The 11,550-nt window shown below is 35.1% G+C and overlaps 1 protein-coding gene across 10 annotated transcripts in view; it reads right to left on the bottom strand.

Annotated features, from left to right (window-relative positions):
- Positions 1-10,903, bottom strand: part of LOC129788323 (potassium voltage-gated channel protein Shaw-like) — a 43,011-nt gene extending 32,108 nt beyond the window's left edge. For 6 of the 10 annotated variants that reach the window (XM_055824283.1, XM_055824286.1, XM_055824287.1 and 3 more), the window contains exons 1-2: positions 10,616-10,881; positions 4,247-4,436 (exon numbers count right to left, since the gene is read on the bottom strand). The gene's annotated coding sequence lies outside the window, so the exon portion shown is untranslated. Of the gene's footprint in view, positions 1-4,246; positions 4,437-10,615 lie in introns of all 10 variants that reach the window. The other 4 variants (XM_055824288.1, XM_055824293.1, XM_055824284.1 and 1 more) reach the window with 4 other exon arrangements.
- Positions 10,904-11,550: the final 647 nt, after the last annotated feature.

The raw sequence follows: 11,550 nt of genomic DNA, 5'->3' as shown, positions 1-11,550 counted from the left end.
CAAGAACCCCATAAATAAATGGAATGGCATCTCATATCGTAATTATGTGCCTTGGAAATGATTCTACCACGCTCTCAATCATTCCCACCCTCCACCCTTCTTGATGAGAGGGTGGGTTCATCGACTGATCACGCATAGAGGGTGCTAATTTTATATCCCACAACTCGTTTGAAACATTAATTCAAGAAGTTTTTTTTTCCCTCACAGAAGGGCCAACAGATGTTGGTGGAGAAAAATATGGTCAATATAACGAACGATCTTTCACACATTTTTTTTTTATGTCAAGAAGTGATTTATTACAAGCCCCCCCCCATATTTCTTAGTCACTTTTTGGTGTTTTAAATTAAATACTAGATGTCGCCACTTTGTATCACGTTCCTCTGGTGTTAAAATAAATTTGCTAAACACACCTTGAGTAGGTCATATAAAAAGTAAAGATTTATTAAATGTAATAAAATATATGGCGTAATAAAATATAATCAATTGTTTCGTAAAAAATTCACAATGACAAAGAAGGGAAAGGAAACATTCCAATTATATATTAAAAGAAGTTATCGATTTAAAGAATTTACAAAAGAATCCTCGTGCAAATGATGTTAAACTTTGAATTTCTTCAGAAAATATTCTCTCAGAGTGCTTACTTTTATTACTATCGTCGCAATTTCAACACCACACAAAACTTACTCTGCAAATATATTATGTATATAACTTACACTATCTTCTCAGAATCAAGACCTTATTATAGAAGTTTCTTTAATCGAAATTTTCTCCTTGTCAGAAATATTTCGGTGAATTTGCACACAATTTACATTAACTTTTTGATTACAAAGTGCAGAATTTGCACATACAGAAAAAAAACCTTGCTGTGTGGATTATGTTGTGCAAATTATATATAAATTATTAAAGTTTGCTGCACTTCAAAGAGCACCGATTTGAATATAATGTCGGATGCACAGATGGGTGTGCATGAGACGACAAAGCATGTTGTATTTATGTGGATTTTAGAAAGAGCGAATGCGCTGAAAGTCGAATTGTTAATATTTTATCGAAACGTCCCGACCCGAAATCACTTTCAATACGATGAAATTTTGATGCTCTGCTTGCTATATATATGGGCTCATTTACATATGATTGAGCTTCCAAACACCGGCAAAAGAGAAAAGACTTGCATGCCTCTCAATAGTAATTTGCTATAATATGTACTTTTAGAATTTTTACTGATTTTCAAAGAAGGAAATGTAAACTCACATAATTTATTTATCTCAAAAGAAAATCCTACATTAATTTGAGAATGTAAATTTTCAACATTTTCATGGAGTTTTGACTTTATGCAAATATTTATTCTCTTGTCATTATTTTAAAATTAAAAAGACTTTTTCAAATTGAAAGTAAATGTTTGATAAGAACCGAGAACTTCTTATTATTTCTCTTGCACAATATATGGGAGTTTTTCAAAGAAGTTTTCTTGGCTTTTGTGAATCATAAAAAAGCTCTCTTTCTTACCTTCCATTAGCAATTCTTTTTCACTACACTTCTCTGTGCAAATTGCTAGAAGAATAGTGAATAAAAGAATGGACTGAATTGGCTTTGAATCAATAGAAAATATACCTACTATATAAAAGGATATATTGAGATATCCTTTTAACGTCATACGTTCAAATTAAGGCCAAAGGTGAACTCAGAGGTCATATATTCTTGTCTATTTTAGAAATTAAATAAAGTAGAATGACTAATTTTGAGGCAGTCCTTGCAGTTCTCTGTGAATAATAACGAGGATAATTTTACGTATTTTCTGATTCCGAATTTATCGATTATGTCCCATATTTATGAATTTATTCGATTCTCATTCGTGGTTTGGTGCTCGTACCATACTTTCTCCACATCATGAGCAATTAAGTATTAATATTTAAATGGAAAATTCTTGATTTCTTTCACAATCACAATAAAAATAAAGAAAAATTTATCAGTTTTTGAAATTCAATTTTTAGACATTTTTGGGAGTCTTTTCGATTGACTGAACAATGGTTAAAAATGTTAGTAAGATAAAGAATTCCAATTAATATGTGACACAGAGCTTTCAAAGCTTTCATATAGGTACATATTCACCTATGAAAAATTTGCTTTATTAAATTTTCAAAACTTTATTAATTTCATAAAGCCTTTAAACCTTTACATCCTAACAAGAAGAATATCATAAAATTTAATTAACTGCACTCCTCACCACAGAAAGCTTCCGAGCAACACAACAAAACGCTTTGATCTTCTACTTTGAATATCTTATAAACACCAACTCTTAAGCAAAAAAAAAAATTAAAATTCAATCTTTGAAGATAATAACAATACATGGAATTTGAAAGGAGAAAAACAATAAAAGCATTTGACAGCAAAAGGAGCTTCGAGAGAAAGAAGATATTGTCCTGGAGAGAATACAAAAAAAATTCCAAAAGCTTTTTCATTGAATTTTCCACTCTACCACTTTTTATACATTTTCTCTTTCGGAAAGCCTCTTCATTGCTAGTTAAAAATCCTTGTGTTTTTTTATAATCATTGAATAATATAGTAATTTTATCCAGTTTGACTGCAGAGTATAAAAAAAAAAGAGAGAGAAGGAATATCTCGTGGAAGCGGAAATTCGTCTCCATTGAGGGAGCTTTAGTTAATTCATCCGCGTAATGAGATAAATTGTCACGTTGAGCTTTTCAATTGCGCCAAAATGGGGGTTGATGTAGCGAGGGGTTAAAAAGAAAAATATCTCTCGTTGATTCACATTGAATCTCTCTCAGCTATAGGAGTTCTTCCTCCCTTTACACTTTACCCAACCTTTTTTTTTGCCAACAATAAGCGCGTGGGAGTGTATGGAATTAATTCAATATCGTGATACGACAGAGGTGTTTCATTTCCCATTTCGTGTGTGTGTACAAAACTTTGGCATTATAGTGAATTGAAAGGTAAAACCCCGAGCATGAGAGGGTTTCCCTGTTTGGGAAAAAGTGATTGCGAGTGCCACACAGTAGATTTAATATGTAATTTCCTTTTCTCATTTTCCAAACGAATTTTCCCCAACCACCCACCCACCCACTCAGTCAATGAGAAAAATTCTCCCAATAAAACACATTGCAAATGCGAACAAGTCAAGCAAACATGGGCCATTGTGGGTGGGATGTTGGTGTAAATTTTAGCTCTCAAATCACGTTTTGAGCCATTCAACAGATTCCAATTGTTTACCATTGTGCTTAGAAGAAAGTTTGCACCATTCACCCCGCAGAAAGTCTTTTGTCAATTTAGCCACACTCAATTCATTAGAAATTCGTCAATATTGTACTTCTCATCCCAATAAACCCACCCCCTGTACGTGTGTCCTCAAACACCCCCACCCATTACCCTGCTTTGGAAGACATCAAACAAGGGACCACACAGTAGCGTATACCATCTTTCGTATTATGCGGTGTTGATCCAGATGATAAGGCAGAGGTATACATAGCACACACAGAGAGAGCTTTCGGAGAGATACCGTGTGGCTTACAAACCAAACAAGAGCAAATAATTTAGTATTTTCGTGGTGTTTTGTTAGATTATGAAAATGCAGCACACCCGGTGGCGTCGAATGGGGCGTCGAAGCAGGTAAAAGAGGATAAATTTTACACAATTTTCCACGAAAATTTTTGAAGCTTTCCCCCCCCCCCACCTTGAGTGAAATGAGTTTGACATGGAATTTATGAGTTGATAAATTTTTTATCTAATTTTCCCATAAACCTAATTCATTGTATATATATATAATTTCTTTATTCTGATGAAAAATATAATGGAAAATCTTCGTGGAAAGTCATCACATTATTTTCTGATTATATTTTCTCAGTTTTCACGAAGAAAAATGTGAAAATGTAGAGAATTTTGTGAAAAACAAAACAATGTAAATCAACTGTTATGAATAAATTATCAATGATGTTTCTTGAATAAAAATTAACGTTGAATATGGAATAAGGGGGACTGGAAAAAATTTTGGTTAAATTTTTTTTAAATAAATAATCAGTCTACTTCAGTGAAAACTAGTAACGTTCTTCATAATCTACCTAATGTTTTAAAATTTTCTTTTAAAGCTTTGAGAGTGAAGAAACATATTTTTTCATGAGCTTTAAAAGTTCATAGTTAATTTATTTAGAAAATAAAAGAAAAGCTCTCAAAGCTTCTCCAGCATAAATAAAAATAATAATTAGGAAGATTGTTAAAACTTCAATAGTGGACATACCTCTTCAACATGGTCATCAACGTGGGAAGAAACTTGGTGAAGAGAATGAGGGGACTCACTACTGAGCTTGTCGTGGATGTGGACTTACAACTGAATTCCATACTCAAGAAGAACGATTTTCCGCCTAAGATCACCAGGAGACTGTTGAGTGAGCATTGTTTACAGCGTCGTCCGGAGGACGGAGTTCCGGCTGTGGAGTTATAAAGAATATAACATAGTATAAAAAAAGAAATATTGAAAATTCCAGTAAAAAGTGGTAAGATTCTTCTGAAATATATTGGGCATAAAAATTTAATATTGAGCTGTGGAATTTACCATAAATTTTATGCAAGAAATTATATATGTAACTATATACCTATGTATATATTGAAAGGATATTCATATTAAGCATATTAAAGTGCATACTTTGCAAAACAACGTATCCAAGGAAGATAAGAATATAGACTATCTCTTATAGTTTTCGAGATATTTGAATTTTTCTTTACATAACACTCTCTCAAAGGTTGGAGTATTAGTTCTCTTTCATCATAGAACCTGACATGTGTGTGCTCTGTTCACTATCTAATGCCAATAATGTGGGAGTTTTATTTGCATTTCCCATTCTACAAAACCGAGTGTTGAATGAAGTGAATGGGGGTGGGTGCAAAAAATCACACTTATGGATCTTTCACTTGGGATATTGCAGACAATTTCTTGATTTGTCGGAGCGTAAAGTTGTGACTTGGAATCCCCTTATCCGCTCTGTGCACAAAACTATTCAAATAATCCGATTATATGTGTGTCATTGAAGAATCAAGCGCAATTGCTACATTTTCACCTTCATCCCTCCTCTCTGTTTTTTTTTTGCCAAAACCTATCTCACCCACCCATCTAAATTCCTCATCCTCCACAGCACCAAATGTTACGTTTTGGCGCTTCGTTTGCCTTCAGCACTCTCGGAGTTTATCCCAGCAAAGACAAACGGCCAGATATCACATATAAGACTTCACAACCAACTCTCGTTTTATCTACTTGACTGTGTTCAAATGTTGTGCATATAACACCCAACCAACCCCCCTCACTACCTCTTACTCCCCCATTTTGTGCACAAAGTTCAAGGAATTTTGCAACGTGGATCAAGGTGAAAGCTCGACAATTTCGCCATTTTCCTTCTCAACCATTTAAACTTAATTTAAATGAGTGTTTAAATGAAAGTTTAGTATATTAATCTTTTATACCTTTTGCTGTTGATTTTTTGTGTGTTTCAATCCGTATTTTTTGGAGTTCACTGTAAAAGCACAAAAGCGACGGGATGTTTTATTAAATTGCCCATGGTGCCAGCATGCCTCTCATCAGACTATTGGCAAAATGCAATCATCAATTAAAAGTTTATTTATTCATGTTCAAAATACAACAGGTTGGGAAATAATCAAATGCGCAGAGTTTTAGTGAAAATTTGTAAATTGTCCTAAATACGTTACGAGCCAGATTATTTAATAAATCTGGGCATTAAATGGATTTAATTTGAATATAATCATTATTATATGTATTTTAAAATTTTGTTGCTTTGCAATTTAATAGGTATGATATTTTGGTTCTATTTCTCTCTAAAATCATTTTTCTTTGCATTCTATGGGGTGGTGAAGTAATTTTGGAAGCTGCAGGAATTAAAAAAGCATTTTTCGAGCTAATTTTTGAAAAAAAAAAGAAAAAGTTTTCTTCAACTCTTGCCATTCTTGTTAAATGGTGATATATTGATTAGAAATTGCTCTTATAGAACCGCCAAAATTATTTGACCATCTATTGTAAGTGCTTAATTTAATTTTACTGTTAGTGATTGTTACATTTCCATTGGCTTCCAAACAATTTCATAGTTAGTGATTGATTTTGCAATATTTTACCTATTTTATTGCATTACTTTGAAGAAAAAGCTTCAATCTCTCACATTTCAATCATTTTTAAATGATTAATTTTAGTTAAATCCTTAGCTTAATTTAAAACTTAAAACTCTAACGGTTTTAACAACAAACATACATAATTTTGATGCTCTTGTTGTTCTTTTTTAGACCACAAAATTGTAGAGAAACATTGTGATAGTGTAGACATTCTTCATGCACTAAAATTAAAGAATTTATAAAAACCTTTAAAAAAAACTAATCCTATTCGCCCCATTTTTCGTGCTACTCACAGTGAGAAAAGTTTGCAATTCAAGAGCCATAAATCCACCAATTGATGGTCTTACAGGATGCTGAGCAGCATGAAGAATTATATAGAGATCAGTCTGGAGGTCAGCCGAAAGACAGTACCTAACAGACAATCAAGGACATTTAATGATCCAAAAATAAAACTTTTCTAAAAGCAAAAATTTCACCATTTGCAATTGTAGATGATTTTTTCAAAGCTCTCGCAACCGATGACAAAGAGACTTCCCATGAAGTTAGAAGCTAAGATATCAGAGCATGTACCGAGAATAATACCTATTCCCTGTATCCAGTTTGTGGACATTGTCAAGAAGATGGAAATGATGAGAGTAAACATATCACAAATGATTCCAATTAGTGTTTGAATGCTGCAGAAATCATTGAAAGATCGCATGATTTTTCTATGACTCTGATGCTCAATGACGATCTTTTTCAAAATTTCCCTGATTGCCTGTCGATCCTGCTGAAGGGACTCTTCCACTATGACCTCGTTAAGGTCACCAAAATGCTGTTCCAAGACCTTCAAATGACCAATTCCTAAAAATATGTGGCAATAGAAATGCTGAACTGAGCAGACTAAAATGTCCAAACTGAGCTTAGAAATTATAGCCTGATACGCGTAGATTTCCTGCAAAGGACGTTCTTTTTTTTAGTTTTTTTTTGGAGAAAGATTCTGCGAAGAAACTTCTTACCAAGTACCCAGTGATAGTTGTATGATCAAAGAAAGGGATGTAGAACTCATAGGGCAGAAGTTTTTCGCCAGTCCACAGAAAGATAAAGATTGAGCTGTACAGAAGACTGTAACCGCATCCGAATAGAACCCATTTAACAGCTTGAAGAAACTTCTCACAAAACACCAAATATTCTTCAAAATTCCTCCTAATGTGTGGACTTTTACTCATTCGCTCAAAAGCCACGGAGAACTCATCACTCAACTCTCGTGCCTTCATCCATCTGAACTTGAAGGAGTACAACCTCGAGCCGAGGGACACAAAAACAGCAAATGTTGTAAGGCAGTACATGATATGTACAAAATCATCCGAAAACATGGCCACGGTGTAAATGATGAAAAATGGATAAAATGAAAGTATTACATATCCCACAACTTGACGAGCACTAAAATGCCACAATTTATCCTTCATGAGAAATTGTAGACCAAACATGGACACAGAATTATCCATGCTGGTGAGAAGTTTTACGTAATGCTCCTGAAGGCCCATCTCAGGGAGTTTTCGCGCGCGCGTCTTTTATTCCACAGAATCAAAATGAAAATAAGCTTTTCGTGGTAAGTCTAGTGGAGGAAATTTATAGCTTTTCAATGCAGTGCACAAAAGCAAAGAGATTTCCAAATGAATGAGAATTGCAAACTACGCGGGGAGTCTTTTTTTTGTAGTGTACCGAGGTCGAAGATAATTGAAGAATAAATTTTATATTCATCCAATTCATCCAAAAGGAATAATCTCTTGGAATATTTCCAATAACATTTTGCTATATATATAGTATATTTTAAAACTTCCACAATATTTCTTTGGAGTCAGAACCAGGGTTAGAAGTTTATTAGAAATGTAAGAAACGCAAAGAAAACGTCTTATGATAATGATTTAAAATAAAGCACAAATTACAAAAAATGTTGTAGAAGCAAATGCTTCATGTTAAAATAAAGCAAAGTTAAATGTATGTTTATACCAATTTAAGCAAAATTTCCCTCAAAATATCTAAACTGATCACAATCAAAATAAAAAAAAACTTTTTTACATTTTTTGAATTTCTATAATCATTCCAAAGCCCCACAATGAAAGAAAAAATTTTTTCCCATTAGATTTCCAACTGAATTTTACGCAGAGAGGTAATAAATTATATTTTGCATTGAACATCCCTTTCCCAATTGACTTTTGACTGTCCTATGGCTATCCGCTGCTCTATGAAACCTAACTCGCTCTGTTGCTGATGCATTTTGTGCAAAAAAATCGCGTGCAAAATCGTTGATGTATGGCTTTCAATCGATTTCGCTGATAGGTCATAAAATTTGGTCATAATTCAATTCAAACTCTGATCCCCATTGAATGGACCCCAAACAGAGCGCGTAGAAAATTCCGGGCGAAAAGGGAGAATTGGTTTTTATGCGTGTGCATGAAGAGGAATTTTGGCCGTTATTCTTTAAAACAAAAAAAAATGAGGACTGATTGATGTAGCGCCATTTGTGTTGACAAAGCACAAATCTCGGGGAATATTGGTGGTCATTTAGCGAAGGGGGAGATGGGTGGGAGGCTGGGGAGGAGAGTCTGTTGAGAATCAGAGAATTTAGGGGTATAGTAGAGAGACAGGAGGTTTTGCGATTGACTGGCTATGGCCCGTAAAAACCCGCGTGAAATGACGCCTTTTTTTTTATTAGCACTACAAAAGCATTTGAAAGTAGCCCAAAGGGGGTTGGTTGTAGCAGCAATAAAAAGACTCAGCTGGTCATTTTAAATGGATCCTCCTGGTTGCGACAATGTGGCAGAGAGAGATTAACATTTCTTGTTTTGGGCTGTGCAAATGGTGTGATTACCGTGCTCTAGGGGGGGATGTGTGGTAGCTAATTTAGCAGACAGAGAGTAAAGTTGCCATGTTGTGGTCCTCCTCTCACCCCCAGGTCTACCCACTTGGCCAGAGTCACGTCCAGAGATACGAAAGATTAAACAAGGATTTGTACTAAAATGTATGTGAACTCATGGCGAAAACTTTCTCTCGGGGGCGAGAAAACTTTTAAGTCACTTCACACCCCATGGTGGACTCCGCCCCGGGTTTCAACCACAAGGGGTTCAGTTCAGCTGAGTTTCAAGTGACGCGGGTGGTTTTTTTTGGCAAACACCGCCCCCCCCCACCCCTCTGCAAATAAATCAATCAATTTACAGAAGGAAGACGAAACCACAGGCTAGGCTCAACACAAATGAATCCCAAAAGCTTACATTTTCAATTATGAGCTTTCACTTGGGGAATTTTAACATTGCTGGTTTTGGGGTGGTGGTGCCAAAGAATGGCGAACTATGTCGGGAGGAACCTCAAGGATTCTATTCTCACACTTTCCCATACAGCTTTTATGATAAATTGCGTAAAAGCTTCAGTCTTAAAGCTTCAATTCTTTTTTACTGCAATTCAATATTACATTTTCCTTTTTCGCAATGCGATGGAATTTTTGTAAAAAAAATCCTTTGGAATTGATCCAATAATAAATTTATTTTTTAAAGAATTTGAAGAAAAAATGTTTCGTTTTGATTAAATTATTTTATCCCTACAGATCCTTTTGTGAATTAACTTTCTTTCTTTTTGTAGAGAACGAAGGAACACAAGTTGAGGAAGAAATCAGAGAGAGAAGCGAGGATAAAATGGATAAAATTGATTAGATTTAATTGATTTATCGGCAATAAAAGACCATCTTCGCCATATTCTAAATCAATTATCCTTCATGGAAATGAAAGAATAATTTCTTCTCTCCTTCTCCTCGAGAGAAGAGAAAGAAATATATTTTTTTAGATAATATTCTTCTGGGTCAGTTCAGAGAGTATAAAAGGCAATAGAAGAAGTCTCTCGACGCAATTTCGTGGCGTGGGTCAATAAAAGTCGCTGAAACATGTGGAAAATCCTTCATTTTTATTCATCCCACGCATTCAACGGGGGTGAGTGAATTGAAAATGGGATGAAAATAAAATATCCATAAAATACATTGACGGGTTCGGAGTTTTTTCTTCCGTTGCAAAGTATTTTATCTTTTATGAAGAAAAGTCTCGAGGATTTGCCAGGATGCGTGTAAATTTTTTTTCTTCTACTCTGCAAAGTGCGTTGATATAGGATTTGTATTTGTGGTCTCTCATAGAATCCCTACTGTAGAGTGAGGGGTTGAAAAGTGGGGTGAGAATGAGGAAATATGCTTTTCTGGGGCCAACTTTGTATATATGACAAACGAGGAAGAATAAAAGCCAAATAATATGCTATCTATTCGCAATGGATAATACTACAATGTTAGGAGAGCGATTTTTTTCTAAATTAACTCTTTGAGCTGGTTAGGTTAGAATTATTGTCAATGGCGGCGAGGGGATAAGCCTTTTGTTTTTAGCTTATTTTTGAGAAATTTCCGCATATTCTTCATAGATGTGCAAAGAAATTAAATTGATAATTAAATTTCAATAAAAGAGGATGCTTAAGTACTTACTATTATTGAATTTTATTACAAAATGCAGCTTTTACTTGTGCTCCATGGGCTCCATGTGCTCCATGCGGTGGCTGGCGTGGCGGATTAAAACTTTTTTGTTAATTAAAGCAGTTTTTCAATGCAGCCTCTTTCTCCAAGGCTTTTTCGTTGGTTCTTTCATTAAAGTTCGTCTCCTTTACTTCCTTGAATTAAATGCACCCGGATTAATATCTAAAACACTGAAAATTCTGGTAAAAAAAACGAAATTTATGACTAAACCGACTAAACAGAACAACTCGAACAACTTTTCAACCAGTAGCTTTTATTTGACTTGACAGTGACAGTTCAACCGCCTAAAATATTTTCCCCACTTTCTCCATATTCACCTCATCTCCATTTCCCCACTGTTTACTTGCATGCAATTGTGTCAACAGAAATAACGAGATGGCATGAAATAATAAAATTTGAACTAAACGAACTTTTTTTCTGCATTTCGACAAAATTCGTGATTTCCGTGTTTTTTCCTAAATTTGTGGGCATAAAGCGCATTTTTTGGGCTCCTGGGGCACTTACGGGTGCTCCGGGAGCCTCGGGGAGCTCCTCCGTGAGGAATTTGGGGCCCGCGGAAATTTTGACGGTTGGGTTACAAATTTGAAAATTTTGACGGTTGGGGATTTTACACGCACTTTTAGCTGTGATTCTTTCTTCAAAGAATTAGCTGTGATTCTTTCTTCAAAGAAGCACAGCTTCTGTGTACACTCAAAAATGCAAAGTCGTCAGATCGGGCTCAAACTCGGGATGAGCACGAATTAGGGTCCCTACATTCCAAAAAACGTATGCGCCAAAAATCTTTCCGTCCGGCCGGCCGGCCGTCCGTCCGTCCGTCCGTCCGTCCGGCCGTCCGGAACCTTTTGCTAAACTACAAGAGAACGGTGATAGATAGAGACTTGCGGTCA

Source organism: Lutzomyia longipalpis, chromosome 2 (genome assembly GCF_024334085.1).
Source record: "Lutzomyia longipalpis isolate SR_M1_2022 chromosome 2, ASM2433408v1".
Lineage (NCBI taxonomy): Eukaryota > Metazoa > Arthropoda > Insecta > Diptera > Psychodidae > Lutzomyia > Lutzomyia longipalpis.
The sequence above is the reverse complement of the archived record's forward strand: the minus strand, read 5'-3'. Positions and strand labels throughout refer to the sequence as shown.